We start from the raw sequence: 27,625 nt of genomic DNA, 5'->3' as shown, positions 1-27,625 counted from the left end.
TAGACATAATAAAACAAGTAATGGAATGTATAAACATTGTAATACTTGGGATGAACAAGCGGAAGTGGGCAGGAATGTGACATTTTGAGTGAGAAAATTGCACAGTGTTTTTTCTCAGGAAAAGAAAATCTAAGAAAAAATGGTGTGGCATTAATAGTGATGAACGATGGAGCAATTTTATTGAAACGTATGTTTTTTGAATGGATTGTATCCTATTAGTGCAAAATATGGAAAAATCCAAAATACAAAAGAAAACTTATTTGTAACCTCTACATTAGTGCAGAAGGGACAGATCCAGAAATGTAGATAGGTCTCACCCCACCCCATTTTTTTCATGGAAGGAGGAAGAAGGGAAAACATAAACCCTGCAACACAGGAGCAAGCCTAGAGAGGGACTGAGTACATTCCCCCAATATCAGGCACCAATGATCAGGACCACCAAGACTCTAGAGGAGCTGAGTCCCCCGAGGAAGTAACAATCAGAAGTGACATAGAGTGCATCTACACTGTAGAAAGAATGCAGTTTGATACCACTTTGAGTGCTGTAGCACCATCCTATAGAATCCGTAGTTTTACATTACCACATGACACATGCCCCAAACTCTGCCCCCCAGGGCGCCCTGATGCCACACACCACTCCACATGACGTGTGGCATCATGACATTCCTCCAGCACTGCGTCGACATGACTGTGTCTACTGTATAGCCACAGCGCCGTGGCTATCATGCCCTTTTCAGGGCGCAAAAAGAGCCACTTTTTGCAGCACCATTTTGCTCCCTGGAAAGGCTGGATCGGGGCCACAGCATGCGGTTGCTGCAATCCCAATCTGGATAGGAAAGGGGCAGCATCACACCGTCCCTTAGGGGCTGTGTGTACAGCTTCACTGTTAACTATGTTAGTGTTTCTTTGTAGTAGTAATAGTAGTAGTAGTAGTATTCACGGTCTTCTGTGGTTTGACCTTTTTATAAAAATGTACATGCAAGTATGCAAAATTCATAATGACTTGTCTGTCAGTCCTGAGCCCTGCCCCCAGCATTAAAAACAGTTCCAGAATCCCCATAATCCCCAGAAGAGAATGAGGAACACAGAGCCAGCAGCTCTTTTGGCCCTCACATGTTGAGAGATCAGGACTTTGTCACTGCCATTCTGTTGTTCTCTTCCTCCTGTGTCAAGGGAGGGTAGAGGGTAAGTGTGGCCAAGTAATCCCTCCTTGGGAGCGGCAGTGGGGGGAATGACTGGGGCCATTTCCACTTTCTGCCACTGGCCTTAAGCTTCAACACTGTGTAGGTCAGATCAGTTCACATCAGTATTCACAAAAACTGAACACCACAAGCATCTCTGTTGTTTCCTTTATATTTTAAAATTCCAGAGCATGTTTTGTAGGTTACCTGTAGATTACCCATGATAGGGTTTTCTCTTCCCAGCTTATTTGGAAGATAGATCTTAGATAGATCCTCTTTTCTTTTCTGTTCAACCTGCTTGCATAAATATGAAACATTGTTATGTACCACTAAAGGAGGGAGTTTCAATTGTTTGGAATTTCTTCCCTAATGTTTCCAGAGCGTGTCTAGTGTTGTTGTAAATCTGATCATTTCTGAAACATCCCTTCAAAAAATGTAGATTTCTTGGAGTGGTTTGTATTAAATATTGGGCCTTATCATTCGCTGCCTGCTGCACATTCAAGGTTCTAACATAGATGAAATTTCTAGGGGATTATCTATAAAAACACCAGCTTCAGGAGTGTGAGGTGAATGTTAATGATGCTGCAAATCTAAATATTGCTTTGACGAGTGTAAGCAGAGAAAAAGAAAGGAATTGGCCTTTTCTTTAAGTAATGCAGTACAGGGAATATACAGTTATTCCCAAATCCCCTTCATCTTTCGTCTGTAAATATCAATAGCCAGCAATCAGTACCATCTCACATCCTTTTCTATTGCCAATGTGCAAATGCTGTTTTACCAGGCTACAGTCAATTATTATTATTATTATTAACATTTATTTATAGAGTGCTGTAAAGTTTGCAAATAAAATAAGAATAAAAAGAATAAAAACCTGTGAAGTGACATACAATCTAAAACAACATTACATGATTAAAATATCTCTAAAATAATACTAACTAGTATACAAAAAAGACAAAGTAAGCAGCAGATTAACAACCAGACTATATTAACAAATATTCCCTTGAACCTTCATAAATATATTTTGCTTTTCCAGTAATGTTTCAGATTACTTTTCATGTAACCAAAGCTTATTATTAAGCACAATGACAGAACTTGATGGTGCAACCTTTTCCATGTCTATTCAGATGAAAGACACATTGGACTGGATCCAGACAATCATGTCCCACTTCACACATTGCTTTCAGTGGGTTCATTCAAAGCCTCAGTAAATATGGAGCTCCCCCACTAAATCCACTGGATTTATTTCCTGATAGGTGAATGTCAGATTGCAGCCTCTGCAGATTTCTGAATAATCTTGTAAAAATAAGAAGATGATTCTCCTAATAAAGGAGTAAACAAAGAGGAAATTCAGTACAGTACAATATTCAGTTTCATGGGGCTTATTCCTATATAAATGGGGAAAGGGCCTCCATGTTGCGCAGCTTTGAAACATTACTTTTTAAAAGTGCAACAAAGTCTTGTAAACTGGGAAGTTCTGGAAGCTGTAGTCTGAAAAGGTAACTATTCCAAGCTCTTTTCTTGTATGCAAATAAATGATTTTTTTTAAAAAAATGTGGATGATTATACAAATATTCCATTCTCTACTGCATTCAGTGGCATCACTAGAATTGGTGCCACCCAGTGTGGTAATTCATGATGTCACCCCTCCATTGACCTTCTCCCATGCCACACCATACAGAATCTTTAGCAATGTTTTTGGTACTAATGTTTGACATTAATCTTAGTTCCTGCATATCAGTGACTGTAACAATAATAATTGTGATAATTATTAACAATTAGCAAAATTAAACAATTAGCAAAATTAAAATTACACCTTTAAATTACAATATCATATGCACAACCTCAATATATTTACATATAAATAGTTTAATGTGATTGAAGTGAAAATCTGGTAAAAGGTGATTTTTAAAATAATAATAATAATAATAATAATAATAATATATATATATATATATATATATATATATATATATATATATATATATTTAAAAATAAATTTTATTTTAAAAAATAAACCTTGGGCCTCTCCTTTCTCCTCCTTCTGATGGCACTCATGCCATCTCTTCAGCATTTTAAAGGGACACAGGTGAATGCCACAGCCCTTTCTGCCCAAAAACATTTGTTAGAGGAGCAGTGGTGTCACCCCTCTTAGGGTGTCACCTGCTGCAGTCTGCACCCCAATAGTGACATGACTGACTGCATATAATTAAAAGGTGTGTGTTAGCTTTGTTTACCAACAGTGCAGACAACCACTTTTTTGGGCTTTGCCTGCAAATCAGCTATCATTTGAGTTGGGGATTTTGTAAACCATGCTGAAGCACGTTCTTCACTGAAGCTTGATGGGACTGGATGTTTTAAAGGGTTGCAAGCTTACAGGCAATTACATATTTAGATGCCAGGTGCACTCCAAGTCCACTCACATGTTTTGTATGGAGTGAAATCTAGTGAGTCAATAGTACAGTGCCATCAGGCATAATTAGAAGAGAATAAAATGTGATGGTTGTACCACTGATAATTGATTGTAAGTAGATGTGTAGTTGTATGAACCAATAGCCTTTGCACCATTACTGTTCCAAAATCAGAAGCAAGGGGTCACTTATTTTGGCTCAAATACAAGTTTACCATCTGGCCCTTCCATATGTGCAAAAATTCTCTAAGTATTTCAAGTTAAAACTCAAATGCACATTTTAGTCCTATGAATTGGGAGGGGGAACCTTTTCATTTCTGAATTCTCATAGCAGGTTTTTAGAGGAGATAATTCGTTAGTGATAGTGATTTTTAAAAGCCTGCATCCTATCAGTTAATCCCAACTAGAGTAGACTCACTGAATCAACTACTGAAATGTGAACCAACACATAGGTAAATTACATTGGTTCAGTGAGTCTCCTCAAGGAGGGACTGACAATCGAAATCAATATGTCATTACATAACTGAGGTCAAATTTTCCCCATCTCCTATCTATTAACTGAACCCAACCAAATGTAGGGGGTTACATGAAGATTATCTTTTTGTATCTCTAAGGAATGAGCATCACTTTCAGAAAAAGCAGGTGGTAAATGCTAGAATTACGAAGAGGTCCTGGTCCTTTTAGCCTTTGTGATATTCTCCTTGCTTCCTGGTTTTGGAAGGATACCCAGGAGTATATGTGGGCCAACTATGGTGGAAGACAGGTGGTGTTTCCCCTGTATTTTTCAGATATAAATAATGCAGAGAGGTTTTATCCAACCAGAACTGAAAAAGTGGAATAAAAGAGGATTAATCAAGGTTGTCCTTCCCAAAGAAGGACAACTGAAAGCTAGGAATTATGCAGAAGACCAAGGCTGTGTCTTCATGAACCAAAATCCTCATCCTCCTAGCAATCTGTCTGGATGATGCAGGGCCCAGTCCCCGGTTCTGGTGCAAATTGTCCAGATAATGTCTGACCAGATCAGCACCAAATCAACTCTATGCCACTCTTAAAACAGTTTTAATAAAATCACCTTTTGGTCTGAATCTTCTAGGAAAATTCAGAGCCTTCCATAGCAATGCAGGGTGGCTGTTCACAATATGCCCCGCTGTGCCACCTGATGCCGATGCCACTGGCAAGCTTTATCATATGTGCAACACCGTCCTATTAACTTCTTGGCAAAATCTTCAGTTGCCATTATTCATTTGTTTCCATTTGATTTTCCTTTTGGTTTATTTTCATAAATATGAGGAGGTTGAGATGTCTTGCTTCTGGTTTTGTTTTTGTGGGGGCCTCTCCAGCAGAAGTCATGATTAATGCAGAGAGAAGTATCTAAAATTAGTAATGCTTATAAGACAAAAGGAGAGGAGATAAAATGTGTGTGTTGTGTTGCTTATATGTCCTATCCACAGCTATTATACTAACATGCTGCATTGATATTTTGGCAGAACATGCTTATGTACTGAACGAGCAAGATGGTGCCTTATTAATCCACTTTAATGTGCTTTTCCTGTTCATCCTCTTTGCATGCAAAAGGGTACCTAGCTGAAAGTCACTTTTACAAAACACAAAAAAGAGGGCAGATCAAATATGTCCACTGCATGTCCCCATAAGAAACAATGCAACACTGGAGCAGAAAAATCAGATCTGCAAACATATTTTTACACACACACACACACACACACACACACTCATGTTGAACGCTCAGGGCTAAGTGGTTCAGAGCTTGGGAAAGGTGCTTTGTTTTGGACTGTAGCTCTCAGAATCCCACAGCCTTTTACCAGCCCAATGCACACCATATTTGCATCCTTAGCCCAATCCCCAGGGATTCTTTTTCTAGTGGCACAAGTGTTCAGGTTTGTGCATGCACTGGCATAGGCCTGATCCATCAAAATGATTCTAACTTTGACTAGGTTGGCATCTTTATTTTCTTCAGAGGACTTGCTGGGGTCAAGATAACACCATTAAGGGTTGTACAGCAGTTACATTTAGTATTATTCTTAAACTGTGATCATCTTTCCCCCTTTTTTTCTTGTATTAGTCCCACTTTGCATTTGCTTGTGAACATATATTATTTGTGGTGGATGCATTTTGAGACTTAGTGAATGAATCACATAGGTTTCTGATCTAACAGAACTTGCATCTATCTATCTATCTATCTATCTAATCAGTAATCTGAATAGTTATTTTCTTTGTGTCAGCAAGGAGTATCATCTTTAAAGTTTTGACTTTTCATCGAGTTTCTAAAATGCTTGTGAATCTTTGTTGACTTCACATTTTTGTTCTTTCCATCATAGACTTGATCATCATGTTCTTCTTAATATCTACCTTAGGCAGTGATGTTATGGTTCACACACTTCACTCCTGGAACAGCATCACTGACAAAAATAGCATCATGGGAAACCTCTGTGGTTGATTGCAAAATTGATTATCTTATACATGCTTAGGCCAACAATAGTGGAAAATGATGTAACCATCTGGAATGGAAATCTCGTTCCATCCAGTGATATCCTCCTAATGTAGTCAAATTGAGCTTGAAAAATCAGATCATAAAAGTAAACAGGTTACAGGAACCCAATCAATTGTAATAAGTTGTCTTATTTTGGTAACAAGGGTTTAACCCCACCTTTTCCACAGTAATACTACAAGTGAATAACAAGTAACAAGTAATTTTAATTTTTATATCTTTCCCTAGCCTTTAAAAGCTGCGCGCATAGTCTTTCTATAATTATTATGCAATGCTGTTGTTTACTCTGTTAATTGATAATCTATTTAATGTTTGCATCCACAGCTGTTTTCACAGCCTTACAAGATGAAATTCATTTTGATACATAGAAAACTGCAGGATACACCATATTTATAGATCTGGCCATAATGATACCTTCATACCATTGTACTTGGATGCAGGTACATATAGCAGGCACTCACACTTAGATTATTGTCCTGAGGAGATCCAGATCTCTGCGCTGATGCAACCCTGGATCAGTGTTCCCACTACATTTTACGTATCTCTCCATAGCATTTACGCCATTCACACTTGCCACCATTTTGGTTTAAAATGTAGGCGTCTCTGGTTCCAGGAATGATATAGCATGATCCAAATCTATTCAGTAGCATACTTACACTACCAAAGATGCAGGTCATTGTGGCTCTTTTAAAAAGACACAGGGAAAAACCCGGTATCGAATATACCAGGTTAAGTGGGTTTTTCGGTAGCCCCCCTGAAAACTACACCAAGTGAAGCTGCGTCAAGTGTCACCGCCATAAAAATAACCCTGTTTTACACCAGGTAATTTTTATAGTGTGAATGGGGCTATAGAGCAGAGGTTGCATGTCATCCTTCAAGTTTCCATGATCTTGAGCCATCTAAAATCTAATGGCTGTTCCTGTATCTACTAGCAATTGTATTTTAGTGCTTCCCATGTACTAGTTATTTTAAGCATTACCATCTCCAGGATTTGTGGAGTTACCTGGCATAAAGACCTCAGCACCTGCCCCCATCCTGAGAAAAGCAGGGTGATCTTTTAAAAAGTTGGTCAGAGTGATGGCAATGGATTTATTTATGACAGCAGGCTCTCTGCCAATCTTGGTGCTCTGACAAATACTCAAGCTTGGTCACATTCTGGAGTCGGATGGTTTTAAATTGCTGTTTGAACTTAAACAATAATTATGCTTCAAGGTGTTGTTGTTGCCTTTTTCATTATTCAAATCATTTATTCTCTTCACTGCTCAAACCAACTTGATTTACTTAGGGCTTTTTCAGTATTTCTTTCACTCTGATTACTTAGCTCTAGCACTTTAAGAATGACAGGATTTTTCCTTGATAGACATGCATGTTTGTAGGAATAGCTACCTCTACAAAAGAAGCAAAGGTTTTAAATGTTTTTTTTTATTATTGCTAACTGGTTCATTTTTAGTCCTGTCCTGGGTTTACTTGTTCTACTCCCTTTTTAAATCTACAGCATATTGATCTTTTCTCCTAGGGGCTGATCTGAACTTTCAGTACTGGAGACTTGCCCTTCAGCTATTTCCACAGAGCAAGCTAGCAGCTTAATAGGATAGCTGAGTCCTTGCATTTGCACTCCGGTTGAACTGCAAAGCTGTATGATCCATGGCTTGATGTCTTCATCAAGTATTTCTAAATATACAATTCATTGGTAGCCACATTTGCCTGGGATGGTTTTCATCCTTTGTTCTGTAATTTGCTCCTTTATTTGTTTTAATTTATAAATGTTTCAGTCTGAGGGGGTGTTAAAATAATCTGTGATATATTAAAGGACTGTCTGGAAGTCATTTTCATTCCCTGTATGGAGAAGTGTGTCAGATATGTCATGAACTTTGCCTCCCACATCATGCAAAAGGATGTGGGGGTCTCTTCTTGGTATTATTAGTAAAACCAAGATCCCAGAAATATCCTTGCAGTATATTTGAATCTTTTTTTCTTCAACAAGAACCACATGAATAGGAATACTGGCATGCCTTAAGCAGCCATTTTAGAATTGGAGAAGTCACACAATAAATGAATAAAAAAAAAATGGTTTAGCATTCCCCTTCTGTTTCTCATAGGAAAAACTACAGAAACTACCATGAGACACTGCATTCCTTAACAATGAGCAAAACACACATTTGTTGCTGCACACATTAATATAACTTTATTTTGGAGCTTTATTATTATTATTATTATTATTATTATTATTATTTGGACTACTCTTCGAAATGACTTGAAGGCATATATCACACCATCCTAGCATGTCTGTCCCTTATTCTTTTGTTTCAGCCCTCCCTCTTTATGTGCTTCCTTCCCTTAAAATGATTTCCAATTTCTAAAGGATCACTTTTTATATGATTCTGTAAGATTCATATAATTCCCAAGCCTTCTCTCCATGTTTGTCCAGGTGTGATATCCAATGTGTGGGGTGGATGCTCTGCAAGATGGACCATTTTGATTGACCCAAACTTTTCAGGGGGAAAGGATTCCTCCGACTTGGGGCCCTTTCACACTACACAAGTATAATACTATAATTCCACTTTAGCTGTTGTTATTGCTTCCTATGAATTCCTGGGATTTGCTGATTAGGGAGGACCATTTAGAATTCTCAGCCAGAATAACCTCCTCAAGCCACAAATCTCAGTTAAAACTGAATCAAAATAGTATAATTGTGTAGTGTGAAAGAGTGCCTGGCCTGCACAGTTCTCTACATAAATTACCAACCTTCATTTTTTGTTCTTCGGAGGACAAAAACACAAAAGCATGCAAAAAGGAGCTGTGCCCAGGAGGGTCTCTGTAGTGGAGGAATGTTCTTCAGTCCAATCCAGCATAAACTTCTATTGGTAGAATGAGGAAGAAGGTGACTTTTGACTCATACCTGCAGCTTCCCTCAACCTTCCACAATCTACCTTGAGTTCCATTACATCAGCAGAAGTGACAAGTGAGCTTGCAAATGAAAGCAGAATTGTTCCCTCCATCCCCCCAAAACCCTGCCTCCTTCTCCTTTATGCCAGCAGAAGACTCTGGAGAATTATACAGTACTGTGTCAATGAAGTTACCCCTATTGGAAAAACTATTTCCAGCCCAAGGTAAGATATAATACTCTGATAGAGCACTATGTAACATATGAAATTATTTCTGTAGCAAGACAAAAAAGGAAAGGGGAATGTTTGGGTCCTCCAAAACCCATGAAAGCTTGGTCTTGTCCTCTGGGTTAAAATGAAGACACTCATTTTTTAAAATATATTTGTTCACTGGAAACCTGGGGAGGAATGTACAGCTGACGTATTCCTAACAGGTAGTCATCCAAACTCTGTTTTTTAAAAAATGAAAGAAATGAAAACTTTTGAAGTACCGTATTTTCCAACGTATAACACAACTGGGCGTATAAGATGACCCTCAAACTTTTTCAATTACAATACAGAGTTTGGTATATACTCACCGTATAAGACTACCCCTCTTCCAATGCATACCAAAAAAAATTAAAAAAACTTTAAACTTCAACCCACTCGGGGGGTGGCTAGTGCCTATGTGCATCAGCTCCCCAGGCCTCTGCTGAGGCCTGCAAAGCCTGCCTTGCATGCAGACAGCACCCTGCCTACTATGGGCTGAGTTAAGGGGGCCTGGCATCCACACACGCCAGCTTCAGGGGGCCTCCTTGGAGGCCTGGGAAGGCGGGAGCAGGCCAGGCGCATGCCAGCTTCAGAGGGCCTTGGAAGGCCTGGATGGCGGGAGGAGGCCAACGACGAATGCGCCCAGCCGTGGAGGAGGCTGGGTGTGCACACCGGGCCGCAGGGCTCTCTTGTGGCCTGAGCAGGCTGGGCTTAACCCAGCGTATAAGACGACCCCCGACTTTTGACAAGATTTAAAAGGGTTAAAAAGTCATCTTATATATCAGAATATACGGTAGTCCATTTCACTGTCAAACAATTGTTACCACCAGGAAGTTGTTGCTCCTAATTTTCAGTTGAATTTCTTTTCTTGATCCCATTGGTCTGGATCCTAACCTTTGAAATAACAGAAAACAAGAATGCTCTACCTTCCACATGATATTTCTCCAAATATTTAATGGCTATCATATCAATCTTTCCTTTTCCAAAGTCCCTCAGCCATTCCTCATAGACTGTGGTTTCCAAACCCTTCAACATCTTGGTCACTGCATGCATTGCACCTTATACATATCCTTTTAAAACTCTACTGCCCAAGTGAGATCGAAACAGAATGGAGTGGTTCTACTACAGTGGGACCTTGGTATCCACTGGGGTTTGGTTACAGGAACACCACCACCCCACCCCCATGGAAACCAAATTCCAAGGATGTCCAAGTCTTATTATATACAATGCATTGTGAAATGCTGTCCCTTATATAAAATAGCAAAATCAAGATTTGCCTTTTGGATTTTCTAAAAAAAAAATATTTTCATGTCATGGATGGTTCACTCTATGGATGAAGAATCTGTGGACATGGAGGTCCATGTACTTCCCTTGTTCCTGATGCTCTAGTTCTGTTGATGCAGATTATAACCGCACTGAACTTTTTTGTCACAACATCACACTGCTGACTCATATTTACTTTGTTTTCTGCTAAGACCCCTAGATCCTTTTCAGATATACTGTTTTCAAGCCAGGTGTTCTGCCTCACATATTTTCCATCTGATTTGCACATCTTATTTTTCCTACCTAATGTAGTATTTTAGGTTTTATCTCTGTTGAAATTCATTTTATTAGCATTAACTCAGTTCTCCAGTCTGCTAAAATCATCTTGAATCCTGATTCTGTCTTCCTTTATGTCATCTGCAAATCGGAAGAGCATTCCTTCTGTTCCTTCATTCAAGTCATATACACTCACCCCTCCACATTTGCTAGGGTTAGGGGCATAGGGACCCCCATGAATGTGGAAAAACTGCAAATAACAAAACCACTGTGTTTTTACCTGAGAGAACCCCTCTCTAACAATCTCTAGGTCCTCCAGGCCAACTCTATGCTCTCTAGGAATCTCTTTTGGTTAAAGTTAACCGTACAGATGTGCTGAAGGACCTAGATATTCCTAGAAAGAATATATTAATAAAATCCATGAATAAACATATCTACAAGTCAAAGCTGCTTTCTTCACCCCTAACCTCAGTGAATGTGGAGGGACGAGTGTAGTTAGTTGACATTATGCGCATATATATATATATCTTCCCCCACCCCATTTCTCAAAATTAATTAAATTGATCCTTTAAAGAAAGCTGAAGGTTATAATCTGACCTGTGCTACAAACACACTCTCCTCTTAATTACCACATTGTTGCCTCAACACCTATGACACAGCAGAAGGCAGCAACACAAAACACAGCAAAAGCCCACGCCTGAAGTAGGTTGCCTCCATTTAGTGAGACCTGAATCCTTTAACTGTAAAAGTTACTAAAAAGTTACTATTATATCTCAAAAAGAGTGATGCGGCCCCACATTTACTTACAATTGTAATGTAACATTGCTATGAGGCAGTATGGTCTGCATTTGCCCGTTTAAACTCAGGAGGGACAGCGCAGCCCCCAAACCGTGCACCATCCCTCTGGAGTAAAAAGAACCTGGTGTTTCCTGGTTCTTTTTGCAGCACCGGAGTAACGTGAGTGCGCCACTGGTGCACTCGTGACGTAAGCGACATGCGGCGACGTGCAAACGCTGCGCATTGCTTACGTCAAAATGGCAGCACCCTTATGGATGGAACATTGTCATGTATGGATGGAACACCACGGTGGGCTAGGGTTAGGGACTGTGCGGTTGGTGCACGGTCCCTAACCCTAATATTGGTGCCAGGACAGCGTATTCGACTTGTCTGTTCCGGGCCTCTGCTTGTTCCAAGTTGTAATTACTGTACAAACCACTAGTATGTTATTTGTAACTATTTGTTTCCAAGCTCATGTTGTTTTGGAGTCTAGTAGCCCTGCTTCATAATAAACCATCTCCTAGCTGCTGAGGTCCTATCTTCACTGGTGCTCCCATCCATGTTGTCTTTTTGTTAAGCATTTGCAGTTTCTTTTTTTCTAGAACTGTTTCAAAAAGAAAGAAAGAAAGAAAGAAAGAAAGAAAGAAAGAAAGAAAGAAAGAAAGACCTTAACCTTTAGCCTTATCAAGGCTCAGCTTGCTCTCATAAGGATTCTATGGAAGAATCTACTTTTCTATTCACAGTCTAGAAATGTACAAAATTCTCCAAGGAGTTGTCTTTTTGTGTCGTCCTTTTTAAAAACACGCACACATACACAAACAGCCATTCTAGCAATGCATTTCTGCCTATGTTGCTTTGCACTAAGAAACTGAGCCCATCCCCCCCCCTCAGGATATATGTCCACTGGGAGACTGAAGTATGAAGCCGAAATAATATTGAGGGAACGTCCAAATCTGATTTATTACATTAGCACTCCGATAGTAAATATTGGACTCTTCCAATACTACTCTGCACATCTCCAGCCTGTAACCTTGAAACCTGGGCAGGCGTTTGGCGCTACATTTCTCCTTTTTTCTCTCCAGCCTTCCCTCGGCAGGGGAAAGGGAAGCATGGGAGGTGGGGAAGAAAGCTTAGCTAGGAAAAGTCTAGAAATGAAGGCTCAATTATGAATCGGAGTGGGCAAACCAATTCCCACTCCTCCTCCTGCTTCTAGCTCCCATGAATAAATGGGGAAGGGAGCGCGGGTGGGTTTTTTAAAAAATGCCATCTGCCGAGCAGCACCGTATAAAGAAGCAGATGTTGCGGGACTGGCAGGGCCCAGAGAAGAGAAAATGGCCTGACAGTTGTAAGGTGAACATGTCTGGAAAGAGAGAACATGGGTTTCCACTGGGAAGAGCATCAAGAAGGGAGGGCTGAGGGGGCTGTGCCCATTTCTGTTGTTTATAAATAGCTGTGGAGCCACTAATGCCTACTAAACACCTCCACTCTTGGTTGTTGTTTTTTTTAAAGTTTCCTCAGGAACAGTAAGTGGATCAATTAGGGCAGACTCCAAGTTCAGCATCTTTCCGTGTCCCATTAGTTGCTTTGGTTGAAGCCCCAGACAGTCCCTGCCCTGTCTTTAATCTCTCTCTGGCGGCCCTGGTTTTCCCTCCTTTTTCTCTTTTCCTTCCTTCCCCCCTCCCTTCCCAGGCCCTCCTCTTCCTCCTTCTCCTCTCATTAAAAACCAACTCCTCTGAAATATGCAACCCTGGCTAGCTTGCCTGGCTTCCTAATGGCCCCAAATTGATTCTTAATTACTCGCCATTTTGGATAGCATCCAATTAATAGAGCTGGAGATTTTTTTCCTCAGGCTCTCATGTGGGTTCCCTGGCACCCCTGCCCTCAGCCCTGGCTCTCAGGCAAAAATAAAAAATATATTAAAAAATAAATAAATCCTACACAATTCGAGGCAAAAACTCGCCCTCAGGTTTTTTTGGGGGGGGGGGCGTTTCTGAGGACCATTGATCACCAGGCGATAAAAGAAAGAAGCCAAACGCAGAGGGAGGAGAATTACATGCTTGTAATGCTGGAAGGGGGGCAGGTTATACTAATTCAAGGGATGAGAAGGATGTCTTTTCAATAAATCACTGCTTCTTCCTGCCCATAGAACTGGGTAGTGTGTGTGTGTGTATGTACACAAACACGCACAGACATGGTGTCATTTGCCTTCAAATTCTTTCTGACTTATGGTGACCCTAAAGCGATCCTATCATGGGGTTTTCTGGGGCTGACATTGTGTGATGCGCTCGAGGTCACCAAGTAGGTTTCCAAGGCCAAGAAAGGATTTGATCCTTGATCTCCAGAGCTGGCTTTCATATATGTGTGTGTATGTATATGTGTATATATGTCTCTCTCTCTCTCTCTCTCTCTCTGTGGTGTTTGTGTTTATACATATATGTGTGTGTGTCTATTTGTGTTTGTGTATATATGGTGGGCTGGGTGGGTGTCTTTGTGTGTGTGTACATATGTATGGTGCTGTGTGTGCATGTGTGTGTCTACATGTGGTGGGTGTATTACGTGCATGTATGTATGGTGGGTGTTTATATGGTATGTGTGTGTGATGTGTATATGTATACATATGTGTGTGTATATATGTGTGTGCGTGTGTGTGTATGTATATATGGTGGTGTGTGTGTATGGTGTCTGTGTGTGCGCAAGCGTGGTGTTTGTGCATATATGTTTGTGTATGTGTTTGTGTATATGTGGGGTGGGTGAGTGTCTATGTGTGTGTGCATGTATGGTGTGTGGGGATGGGTGGATGTGTGTGCACATATGGTGGGTGTGTATACAGTGTGTGATGTGTATGTATATCTGTGTGTGTGTGTGGTGCTGTGTATGCATGTGTGTATGTCAGTGTTTGTCTCTGTGTGTGTGTGTGTGTGTGGTGTGTGTGTGTGTTGGGGTCCTTTTGTTTGTTCTTTGGATGGCTTTTCAGGCTCCCTGGCTCCCTCTGTCTCCTTCTTCCTCCTCTGCCTCCAGAGCCCTGCTCCTTGCCTTTGGGATCAGCTGAGGCCAAGCCAGGATCCAGAGCCTCAGCAGCGAGGGTGACGTGGGCAGGGGAGCTTTCGCACTCAGAGCACAACATCATTCATTGCCTGCCCGCTAGGTCGGTGGGAGGATTGATCCCAGCCAGGACCTCCCCAGAGGAGGCAAGTTTGGGGGGGGGGATTCTGCCGATAAACACAACCCCAAACCTTTGTCTCTCTTGCATACATCTTCAACCCCCCCCCCTTTTTTTTTGTACCCTCTCATTCCTCCATTTATTCAGGTAATGAATTGCCGTAATTAATGCGCCCATTGATTCCTTGCCCAACTTTCCCCTAAAGGTCATTTCCATATTTAATTTATTGGAAATGTATACCATTTCTTTTGTTGTTGTTGTTGTTGATGATGATGATGATGATGAGGATGTTGTTGTTTGAATTGTGCTCCATGGGTAGACAGATAGAAAGGGAGAGGGAAAAAATACATGGGCATATATTCGGTGTCCAAGAATAAATACAAGACAGAGGAATAAAAGGTCTGAGGTGAAGAAAGGAATAATTTTAGATTACAGTATATGGAAAAAGCAGTCACACTGAAACAGAGTGTGCAGAGGAATTCATATTTGTAGCTGGAGGCAGGGAGGCAACTGAAATTATATTGATTTATAAAAACCAGGACCGATTCCTGATATCAGAACCGCATATGGGAAATCTGATCAACATCCAAATGGTAAGTTTACACTTTTTTGCACAATACAACCAGAGATAAGCATTTCATTACATGCTACTGGAGCCTTGAAATACACTCTTAAATTGTCTTCGATTGAAACCATTGTGCCCAGAATGTTTTGACTAACAGCACAGATTTCACTATACAAATACATTCTACACTGTTTTATATATTCTTTTTTCTTTAAGAGGTGTAATCTTTTTCAGGCCTCAGCAAAGCAAATGTACCTAAATTCTTAAAACTGGAAAACAGCTTTCTGTTCTTAAAAAATCTGATTTTCTCAGTTTGCAACAGCTTCGTGCAGCTATGACTCATTTGGAAAACAAAGAGACAAATGGATGTAAAGATTTCAGTCAAGAAACAGCGGCTTCTGAGATGGGAGGAAATACAAGGCTCCTGAGATTGTATTAGAAGGTAAAGATGTGATTTAATGCATACACACACATGCAAATGCCTGGTTTTGCTATTGCACTATGAAGTGTATTGAGATTGGTAACATCACAATACATATTTTGAACATTTATTTGATATCTGCAGTATATGTGTTCACAAGAGGGAAGAGAGAGGGGGGAGAGAGAGGAGGACAAACCATATACTGGCAGGTTATAAGAGAGCCATATAAGTAAACAGCACAGAAAATAGTAGAGATGCTGCTGAGGAGTTTAATCAAATATTTTGCTGAAATATCTAGGTGATGTGAATGTGAAAATAATCTCCTTCCCACCCATCAATCCCCCCCTGCATACATACACTCACATGCAAAAAGGAAGGATTATTTTGAAGATCATGCCAGCTCAAGGAATACCTGATTAACCTTTCACTGACTCCTGGGATCACGTGCTACAAAGCTTGCCTTCCTACTAGAGTGATGGCTTTAGAAGAAGATGTTAAATTTAACCTCTGGTGCAATGATAAATTGACAATAAAAAATTCAATGGCTTGGTAATTACCAATCACTTTGGACATCGGCAACATTTTTCAGTTCTGTCAGCACTTATTGGCACAAAAGCTTCGGCTGAAATTCTCCCAGTCTCCCTTCTTTTTAACTTTGTTTTCATGATGCAGATTAAATCTGCCACCCAATTACGGATTCATTTTCCTAATTTTTCATGTCTGCACCATGCCCCAGCTGCACAAGCCTGATAATTGTGGAGTCCAGCCCTGATGATTAACATCAGAAGAATTAATTATGCCTGCCATTAAAATTCCAGGTTGCACGTGGTGATCAAGAAAAATTAAGCTTCCCCCGGCCTCTAAATCATCTCACCTTTCATGAGAGTGATAGTGCCTTGACAGCTAAACTGCAGAGTGTGTTTGAGTAGAGGTCTTAACCATACACCCAGTGCAAAATGGGCAATCCAGTGACTTGCTGGTGGTTCCTAAATTCAGCTTGACTTGCTTTACAGAATATATATATGGAGTATTTACCATAATGCTGTGAGTAGCACTCTAGTGGATGGATAAAGAAAAGGAGCAAATGGACAAAGAAAATCCATCTTTAAACAGCATACCTCCAAAGTGACCCAAAACAGCTTTAGTTTGGCCTGTCTGTTCGGGCCCAATGGCTTCCTCCTTTATTCTTCAACTGCACCTCACTCACTTTCTTTGCACCTTTACCATACCACCCTTGTTTCTTACACTCAGTCTCACCACCATCACAAGCATGGTTGCCCCTAGACTACTGGAACTCCCTTCCCAGGGAGGCCAGAATAGGCCCCTCCTTGTCTTTCTGTCAGCAGCCTAAGACATTTTTAGACAGACCAGCTTTTAAAACTGAAGTTTTAAAGAATGGGCTAGGGGGTGCTGAACTTTTTAAGTGCTGTTTTTAAGTGCCCTTTTTTAAACTGAATTGTATTCTTTTCATGTGTGATTTGTTTTAATACTGTAATAGTTTAAGGGGCAAAACAGATGGGTGAAAAGGGATGGTTTAGAGCCACCCCTTTTAGGCTAGATTGGGGCTGGGGCAAACAGATACCTTACTCTAATCCAGCCAGATTCTGCCTCAAAAAGGAGCTGACAAGATCCACTCCTTTTTGGGGTGGAAAAAAGCCGCTCCTTCTCCTGAAGAGCCGGCTTTTTCCTCAGAAGAGCCAGCTCTGGAACAAGTGGCATCTAAACACCACACCCCCAAGCCAATCCCAGGCTGACCAAAACAGACCATCTGTTTTGACCCTAAGTCTATTTTAATGCTCACTTTGTTTGTTATTAATTGCATTTGTTCTTTTAAATTGTAAGCCATTTTGAGTCCCAATTTTGGGGGGGGGGGGGAAGCTGGATATTAATAACAACAACAACCATCATAAATAGTAATCACTGCATTGCAGTTGTTACTGTGCTTTTATGCACCCCTCCTCTTTCAGTCTAATGATTGTACTGCTTTGTGTGCAAGCTTTTCATGGAGCTTTGCAAAACAGACTTCAGCTAGCCTTTGCTCTTAAAGGTAGACTTTCTTCAGGGTAGTAACATTGACTCAGGGAATTGGAAATTGAAAGTGAGAGAGAATGAGACACCAGTGTCAATAAGGTCTGAGACTTCACTCAGTGACTAAATGCACCTAAAAGGCAAGGTCAGACTTTTTCTTGCACAGCAGTTGGACAGAAGAGTAGCTGTACATTTTGACCCACAACTCCACTTTTACAAAGACTAGAGGCTTGCTTTTTAAATGAAAGCCTGGAATGCAGGCCAGATGACGGTTAGGATTGTCGTGTGTCCTTCCTTATAAGGGATGCCCATTATTTGAGGGCCAGGAAGCTTGTCCTTTGTAGGGCTGGCAGGTGTCCCCTATTATCAGGGTTATCACCTATTTGATGGTTGAAAAGTGTTTCCTTTTATATAGACTGAACAAGATGCCCCAAGGTCTCATATTTTGTAGTGTGGGTCTTTAATAAAGGCAGAAATGTGGCCATCATGCAACTTAAGAATGTGGATAATATGTTAATTTTAAAGAGAAATACATGACTAGGGACCTTATCACATTAAAGGAATCCCTCTAAGAAACTGGATTTAAAGTAAAAAAACCAAACCCGCAAATGCAGGAAGTTTATCACACAACATTTATGCAAATCTGAAATAATGCAAAAATAAAGCGAACATAAAAGGAAGAAAAATTACACCTTTTTACTTTCGTGAAGTTCTAAAAGTAAAAAGGTGTTGTTTTTCACCCCTTTATGTTTGCTTTATTTTCGCATTATTTCAGGTTTGCAGAAACATTGTGTGATAAACCTGCATTTGTGGGGTTTTTCTCATTTAAATCCTGTTTTGGAGCTAGTGTGATAAGGTTCTAGGTTAAAGCAATACTTTCATTTGGTATTTAGATAAAATATAAATGTGTTGATAGCCACTTCCTGATCGTCAACCATGCATGTCATGGGTATTATTGATATTGATATTATGAACACCTGGCAGATGGGCAACAGGTGGCATGTCTAAAAATTGGGGAAAACCTCACAGATGAGAAAGCACAGCAACCCTACTTACATCAGCAGGGTACATTACAGATTTGCCCCACATCTTCCCCATTCTAATCACCCCTCACAGTTACTGAATAGTGTAAGACCTCTAATGGTACAAATGGAAGATGTTTCTTTTTATTTCCCACATGGAAAAGGGATGAATTCACATTGGAAGGCAAGTATGAGGGAAAGGTTTAATCCTCCCTTACCCATTCACATTTGTTCGGATTTGGGATGGGGGCTCACATTTTCTTATAAGTTACAACACACGTGTCTAAATTACCTACCTTGGATACAACATAGCATGTAGTTTCAGCTAGCACTGCACTGTCCCAGAAACTAAAATTTGGAAGTGAGTTTGGTCCCTTGCCCCTGTTTTCTGCCTCAAAACCAGTTAATAATATGGCCAAATGCAACACTTTGCAAAAGTGCTCACACCCTTTTGATTTTAACATACTGTTGTGATGCTGGATTGCCATAGTTAACACTTGATGTACAAAAGATACACAACACTGTGAAGGTGCCAAATATTTTTATTGTGGAATAAAGGAAAACAAAACAAAAATGTTGGTAAGTAAAATAGCTTTATTCAAGCAAGCTTTTAATGTATAATTAAGGAGCCCTGGTGGCGCAGTGGTTAAATGCCTGTACTGCAGCCATACACTCAAAACCACAAGGTTGCGAGTTCAAGACCAGCAAAAGGGCCCAAGCTCGACTCAGGCTTGCATCCTTCCGAGGTCGCTAAAATGAGTACCCAGACTGTTGGGGGCAAATTAGCTTACTTGCTAATTAGCTTACTTGCTGTTCACCGCTAGGATCTTTGGAATAGCGGTATATAAATAAAACATATTATTATTATTATTATAATCTTGGGGTGGCTTGGGTGTTTGTTATACACTGGTACCCCGGGATACGAATGCGCCGCGTTACGAAATTTCCGAGATACGAAAAAGCTCCATTGAGAAAAACTGTTCCGGGATACGAAGGTTTTTTCGGGTTACGAAATTTTTTTCGGCGCAAAATTCAAACGCGACCGCTAGCCGCGCTTTGGAAAAGCCTTTTTCGGCTTGCGAAATGCATCGGGTTACGAACGCCGCGGCGGAACGAATTAATTTCGTAACCCGAGGCACCAGTCTATAGGGTGGATATCATGGTTTTAGTGTGGTTTTGATGTTTGCAATTTTGTATTGTTTTTAGAATTTTTATTTGTGAGCCGCCTTGGGTCCCTTTCAGAGAGAAAGGCGGGATAGAAATAAAATAAATAAATAAACTGGCTCTTGCTGAATGAATACTTCTGCTTTGTTGCTATTTGTCATCAAATTGACTTCAACTTATAACTCTATGAATGATAGGCCTCCAAGAGCCTTGATCATCAGTTGCCCTGCTCAGGTCTTGCAAACTCAGTGCCATGGCTTTAAGGATGGAATTAATCCTGTAGTACAATCCTATAGTATAGTCCTTGTTTACAACTGCTTTCCACTTTACCAAGCATTATAATCTTTTCCAGTGACTCACATTGTCTCAAATAATGTCTGAAGTATGACAGCTTCAGTTTAGTTGTCTTTGGTTCTAGTGAAAGTTCGGGCTTGATTTGATGTGACACACATTCATTTGTCTTTTTAACAGAACATGGTATCCATATAACTCTTCTGTAGCACCACATTTCAAATGAGTTGATTTTCTTCCTGTCAGCTTTCTTCAGAGTCCAGCTTTCACAACTATATATAAAAATCAGACGTACTATTGCCTGAATTATTCTGACTTTGTTTAGCACTTGCAGCACAAAACCCTGGCTTAGGTGCACTGCTCGGCTGGTTTGGAGTATGAGGCAGGCAAAATGACCACGCAGTCTTGGTCTCGTGAAAGTCTGCTTTATTCAAACAAGTAAAATGAAAGGCAGGACATACATATATATTCTCAAGGCATACATACACACTCTAGATTGAAACAGGCATGTAAGAGAAACAGAAATTTAAGCATACATGCACTTGGCCACACAGAGATGCAAGTAGCTGTGAAGCAAAAGGTTTTGTTTAACAGCATCTTATATATAATCATCCTAAAGCTTTTATTATAACATCATGTCATGTCACCTACAGAGTTTGGGCCAAGCAATGGGGTGTGGGGCATTCCCATGCCGATTACTGAGATTCTGAGATGAGCTGGAATGTCTTATCTTTTGGCATTTAGATGCCATTCTTCCACCTTCCTTCCTACACCATCCAGATGCAAGGAGAGCTTTCCTTGACCCATTCTCTAATAAGTTAAGCAAGGTCTATAAGTCTATAATGCAAAATTCAGTCTGAACCATACTTTTTGCTAAAGCCATAAATTCCAGGCCTAACACTTTGGTATTTATCTTTACACTTGAGGATCTGGTTTTCCCTTCATAACTGAGCTTCCTAGTCTTAGGACATGTCTACACTGTCCTCTTAATCTAGAATATTGTAAATCTAACCACGCAGAAAAATAGATTAATAAAATCCTGAGGTAGTGAATGGCTTGGTTTTCAGAGTGCAGTTAGGGAAACTATTTTGAATACTCACTGGAAAATACCACACAAATAAAATCTCCTGCTTGCCCCTGGAAATAAACATAGCAAATGGGTGCAGTGATATTCTGACATGGTTATGGCAATAGCCAACTGTATGCAATACAATCAACCCTCTGTATCCACCGTTTCAAGCATGTATTGTTTGAAAATATTTTTTAAAATGTATCAATTCCAAAACGCAGGCCTTGGTGTTGACATTTTAGATAAGGGACACCATTTTACTATGCCATTGTCTTTAATGGGACTCGAGCATCCACGGACTTTGATATCCACAGGGGAGGGGCTTGGAACCAAACCCCAGCATATACCAAGAACCCACTGTACTATTTTTAGGGAGAGCTGTCTTGATTTGTTACATAGCATTCAACAACATAATCCCCCACTTATAACCTGAAGTACTGTAGTAGCCTATTGCACTATCTGCTCTATACCTCATTTTCCTGGACATACACAGATTAGGATACTGCATGAAATGAGGTTGTGTATGAAAATATTCTGACTGACTTGAATTCATGACCACAGTTACAAATGTGTGTCCTAGAGTTATACATTCATAACCTGGTTCATAGTCCTGTTTCCTATATATTCAGTAAAGCAGGGATGTGGTCTAAGCCAAAATTCTACTTCCTTACTCTACCCCCTCCTACAAAATGCTCTTTCAGTTTGTTCTGACAAAGAATGGCAGTGGCTCCAGCTGAGCTTTTTTTCTCCCCTATTCACATAATATCTGAAGCTCTGGAGTAATGGGATAATGTTGCCTCTGCTTCTAATATTATCTCTTCAAACATTTAGGCAATGCTGATGTGAAAAGCAGCCACCTCATGAACTCCTCTCACTTTAATCATGGTTTCTGCTACTGCATGACAGATTTTTAGAAGTGGATTTGTGGTTTTGCTTGGTAATCTGTATTAATTAAAATATGTTATGATTCCCTTCTTCACACCATCAGATATGTGGTAAGGGGTGTGAGGTTTCATCATATACCAAGGGCTACTCAGATTAGACATATAGTAGAAGGAAAACTTAATATAGGGTGGGGGTCCCATTTTCAACCCACATTCTGATTTGGAAGGAGCCTGAACACACTGTATTTCAATGGTGAGTGGGTTCACATGTAATTCTTAACCAATCTGGACATTTTCCCATCAGACATGCAAGACAGAACTGAATTATTTGTATGTCCCGCAAGAAAGCATAACAGTTTTCTTGACTATGAACTGCTAGTCCCATGCAATAGTTTTCCAACCCATGACCACAGCTTAGTTCAGTGCAAGGTATATGAAATTTTTAAAATGTTTCAAAATCCTCTAATCACTCATCAGAGACTCCGGGAAGCTTGAAGGCTGAACAGAGAATCACTACACCAGTGGTGGGCTCTACAAAACCCCACCATAGGCAGAGCAAGGAAAAGTTACCTCTTTGTTTATAATTACTTCTTTGGCCTGTAATTCCCAGAAACCTCCAATCTGGATGGCCACTGGAGCTGTAGTTCAGAAGAGCAACTTCAGCCTCATTAGCCAGCTGTTGCCTACTCCTGGGAACAATAATTGTGGCAAAGTGAATGGGGAAGATATTCGTACAAGCTATGAGGTCTCATAGTTGGACCAATGTTTTCAAAAACAGTTAGTCTTCTTCTGTCCCTAACCCATAACAGTTTTCAGATTTTAAGTTTAAGATTTAAGATTTTTCTTCCAAAAGTTGTTTACTTGAAAATGCTAAGAGGGAAAATGCACATAAACTCCAGAAATATACTATATTGGAAAGCTGATACACAGCATTCTCACAGAATTGTTTGCAAACACAAACTATTTATAGGTAATCTTTATTTCTTTCCTTTGCTGGCCAGTGTAGAAAGAGGAGGGCCAAGTGTATAAATATTGTCTTTGCTAATGTCCTGGGAGACTGAACATAACTGTCTTTAGGATGGCAATATAAAATAATCTAATGTCTCAAGGACCAACCTACAGTTCCTGTAGAACTGAAGAACTGTCATCCATCCAAACCAATTTGAAGTCATGGACTTTGCTGGAATTAAATCATTCTAAATCCAAATTCTTTGGATGAATTCAGTCATGGATCAAGGTTGTCAGCAATAGTTTTTAAAATGTGCCTGCTTCCCCCTCCCTTACCCCCCCCCCACTACTTTCTAACATTCACTTACTGTGGAAAGAAAATTCCTTTCAAAAATTTTATTAGCCAAGCATCTCAGAGAAAATGAAATATTCAGCTACAAAAGTAGATGTTTTTGGTGTTAGAGGGTAATCTTTTACTTTTGCAACTGTTATAAACTGAACAGAAATAACAGCTTCAGTGCTAGGTAAAGGCAGCCATATTACTTGGAAGTAAATTGGTCAAGGAATAAAAACAGATTCCTGCCATTTTTAGGCAAAGTAATAATGAGCAAGAAAAGCCTGTTGATTGACTCGTTTCCAAAATGATTGTTGCATGAGCAACTCAAAGTGAATTCAATCTAGCCTAGGGTATGAAATTTACTAGGGCCATAAAGACTAAGGCAATGTGCATTTATCATGCCCTTTTTTTCCTACTCTGTGTTTCGTTTTCAAATTACCATAATCATCTGTACTGCAGGGAGAACTTTTGAAGGCTTGCAACTGGGAGGCAGTTTGATGAACGGATGTAAATATAATGCACCAAGTGGTAACTGTCACTCAGTCACAACTGCACAAAGTAAATGCAGAAACTAATGCAGTGATTCTCAGACTGGGGGGCAAAACCCTCAGGGGAGAGGTATGAGAGTTGTTAAAGGGGGGCAAGAAACTTGGAGGCCCTCATTCCTCCTCCTCCTCCTCCTTTTTCTGTCCTGGAGGGGGAGAGCAAGGGTTCTACAATGGTTCTTGGAGTGAGGAGTAGGACAGTGGGAAAGCTAGCTGGATCATGGCCTTTGGTGGGCCCATCCCAAGCCACTCCTTGTTCTTCCCTCACCTATCCCATTACTGTCCCAGTTCTCTGGACAAGATGCTACTGAGGCTTCAACCAATGTACCCGTGTAGTCCAGTGTGGCCTAGGCCCACAACAGCCGAAAGAGAGCCATCATCTGCAATGACCACTGGCAGTGGAGGGGGCTGGTGGCACCTCTTGTTCGAGGCTGCTGCTACCACCTTGGTCTAGCTGGATCGCCATGGAGGCAGAGAAGAAATGGCCTCAGTGATTCTTCTGCTGGATGAATATCACATTAGATCAGCTGCCAGATGAGGAGTTATGCCAGCGTAAGCCATTAGAACAGAGCATGTACCTGGGCTTCCTGCTGCCCTATGCTGCCACCTCCAATCTTCTGGCCACACACTCACAGGTGAAGGTGCATGACATGCTGTTCTTCTGATCTGCTAAGGCAGGTGAGACGGAAGCTGGGCTGAGCCCAGGGAGAGGAGGGACAAACAAAGAGGCCTTTGGGCAGCCATTGGAAGCATCAGGAGTGGTGGAAGATTTGGAGACCCAGTAGAACCAGCTTCTAAGAGGCCTTGTTTCTCTGCTCCCCAAGCATTCTCACATGTATACTCATTCTCTCTCACACTGAGTTACACTATTTCTCTCACTCTTTTCCTTTCACACACTTTCACAGGGATTTGTTCACACTAATTCTCTGACCCATTTCTCGGAGAGAAATCTACAGTGCTATATAAATAAAGCATAATAATAATGATAATGACAGGAATTTCAAAAGGTGCTATATAGGATTTCTTTATCTCTTTCTTTGTGAGACACACAAGCCTCTGTCTCACGCGCGCACGCACACACACACACACACACACATGTTTTCTTGCTTGCTTTCTCCTTCACATTTTCTTAGCCAGTAAATTTGAACACACACATGCTCTCAAGTCCTGGGATTTCTCCCTCCCTCACAGACACTGATTTACGCACATTCTCAAACTCTCACACATGCTAATTCTCTCTCTTTCATGCACACTGTGACACTCTTTCTCTCTCTCTCACAGTCACACATGCATTTGTTCTCTCACACACTCTTGGTACCTCCCTTGGTGTGTGAGTGGCTTTCTCTTGCACACAAATTCTCACTCACATGCACTCAGTAATTCTCTTTTTCTGATGCTTTCTTTCTCAGATATGTTCATTCACACACAGTCTCACAAACAAATTCTGTCTCTCTCTCACACACACAGTCAGACACTCCATCTCTTTTTTACATACTTGCATATGCACTTGTGTATACTCACATATAGACAAGAGAATGAATTATTCTGTGTGTCGGTGTGTGAGAGTGTAAATGAGTACATGTGTGAGTGAAAGAAAGAATGACAGCACGATTGAGTGTGTACATATTTGTGAACGTTAGTGTAAATGTGGCTGTGTGAGAGAAAGTATGTGTAAAATTTACATGTGTGTATTGAATTTATTTAAATAAAACTTTTAATTTGAACAATGTTATTTCCTTTAAAATGTTAAAATATGAATATATATGAATGTCCAACCAAAAATAGGTATGCTAAACAAAAAAAATTATTTTGATTCATATACTATATCAAGCAGTGGGGTAACATTCACATGTAGATGTAAAGGAGGGGTCAACATGAGTAAAATGTTTGAAAACCACTGAGCTTAAAGGCATTCCTATACAGTCCTAGGGAACTAGTTGGAATTGGAAGGTTCACATTAGTTGATAAGAAGTAGCCAGTTTTGAACATAAACTTTTCAAAATTAGTGCAAGCCATCATAGAATACCACTTTGCAAAGTAAGTTACAAAAGTTGAAAAACTAGAACACTTAAGAGATTGATTAACTTCTACTGGAAGTCATACGTCAAATGAAATATGAACAGCTCCTTTTAAGCATCTTAACTTTAAATCCTGAGGTAAATCCTAACTTAAAGCATGCCTTACAGCTATAGCAAAGGATATTGTATTCTATATAAAATAGGCCATTTAGTACCTGTGATCATTTTATTACACTGTCTCACAAATGACAACTAGTAGAGTGTTCAAGATTAAATGAGCATTTATTGTATTTGTAACAGTTTTCCAGGAATGCTGTAAAACGAAGGGTGAAGTCATACATTAAAACATTTTAACAACACTGCTTAATTGAAATAGTTGGAAGGGTTCAGTTTTCAAGGGCTAGAATCCAAGTCACATTCGAAGGCCTGTGCACACCTGTGGCTCCCTTTTCCTTTGATCCATGTCTCCCAAAAGATATCCCAGTTTTAAAATAAGTTTGCCATGCAGATTTAAGGTTGGGTGGGGGGACACTCTTTAAGAGGCATAAATAATAATAATAATAATAATAATAATAATAATAATAATAATAATAATAATAATAATATATGTTATTATAAGTTATTGGGCTCTGGGAACAAGTTAAGAGGTTCTTTGGGGGTCCTGCCAAGATTCCAACCAAGTCTTTATGAAATCATTTTGAGAAGATTGCTACACATAAATTTTAAACCATGGTGGTAGAATTAAAAGATATGGCTGTGTTAGTCTGTAGAATCAATATGTAGAGAGATCTTGTAGCACCTTTGAGACTAACTGAAATAAAGAAGTTGGCAGCATGAGCTTTCATAGACTTCATGCATCTGAGGAAGTAGACTGAAGACTACGAAAGCTCATGCTGCCAACGTCTTTATTTCAGTTAGTTTCAAAGGTGCTACAAAATCTCTCAACATACTTTTAAACCATGATTACACCTGGAAAAAAAAGTGGCTTTGGTGATACTTCTCACATCATGATGCCTGTGGCCAGTAGTTGGTACATCCTCCAACCACAATTAGGGCATCACTTTCAATTGATGCAGGAAACCTGTCAATGAGCTCTCAGTAGTGCAAGTCCCCAGGTATAAAATGTTGCTCCAGGACAGTCACATTATTAATGATCACATGGTGTCAGTGTCCTCTCCTCTCCCCCTGCCCCCCTTCCCCTCACTGTTCCCAAGCAGCCTGATTTCCTCATCCCCCATTTCTTTTGCTTTCTTTTTACTTTTTTACTTACATCATTGCTGCAGAGCTCCAGAATTATGTGAATTAACAGAAAAATAAATAAAATAAAAATAAAAAATACCAAAGGCATGCACTATAGAGAGCGCATAAGGCAGGGAAGAGGGTGTGATGGCAGCAGCAACCCCAGTCCCACAATTCCAAAGATGTGTGATATTGGGCTTTGAATGCAATATGTTTTCAGTTTTCTTTTTTTACTGACATGATTGCTGCAAGAACAGGGCTTGTGTGGTTAAGCCCTGAGTTTACTTGTACAAGAGCACTCATTAGAATTTGAATGTCTATGCAGACTATTTTGTTTTTCTGTGGTATATACTAAAAACGCAGGCCCCCTGTTTATATAAACATTTGGCC

This window comes from Sceloporus undulatus, chromosome 1, assembly GCF_019175285.1.
Source record: "Sceloporus undulatus isolate JIND9_A2432 ecotype Alabama chromosome 1, SceUnd_v1.1, whole genome shotgun sequence".
Taxonomy (NCBI): domain Eukaryota; kingdom Metazoa; phylum Chordata; class Lepidosauria; order Squamata; family Phrynosomatidae; genus Sceloporus; species Sceloporus undulatus.
The sequence above is the reverse complement of the archived record's forward strand: the minus strand, read 5'-3'. Positions refer to the sequence as shown.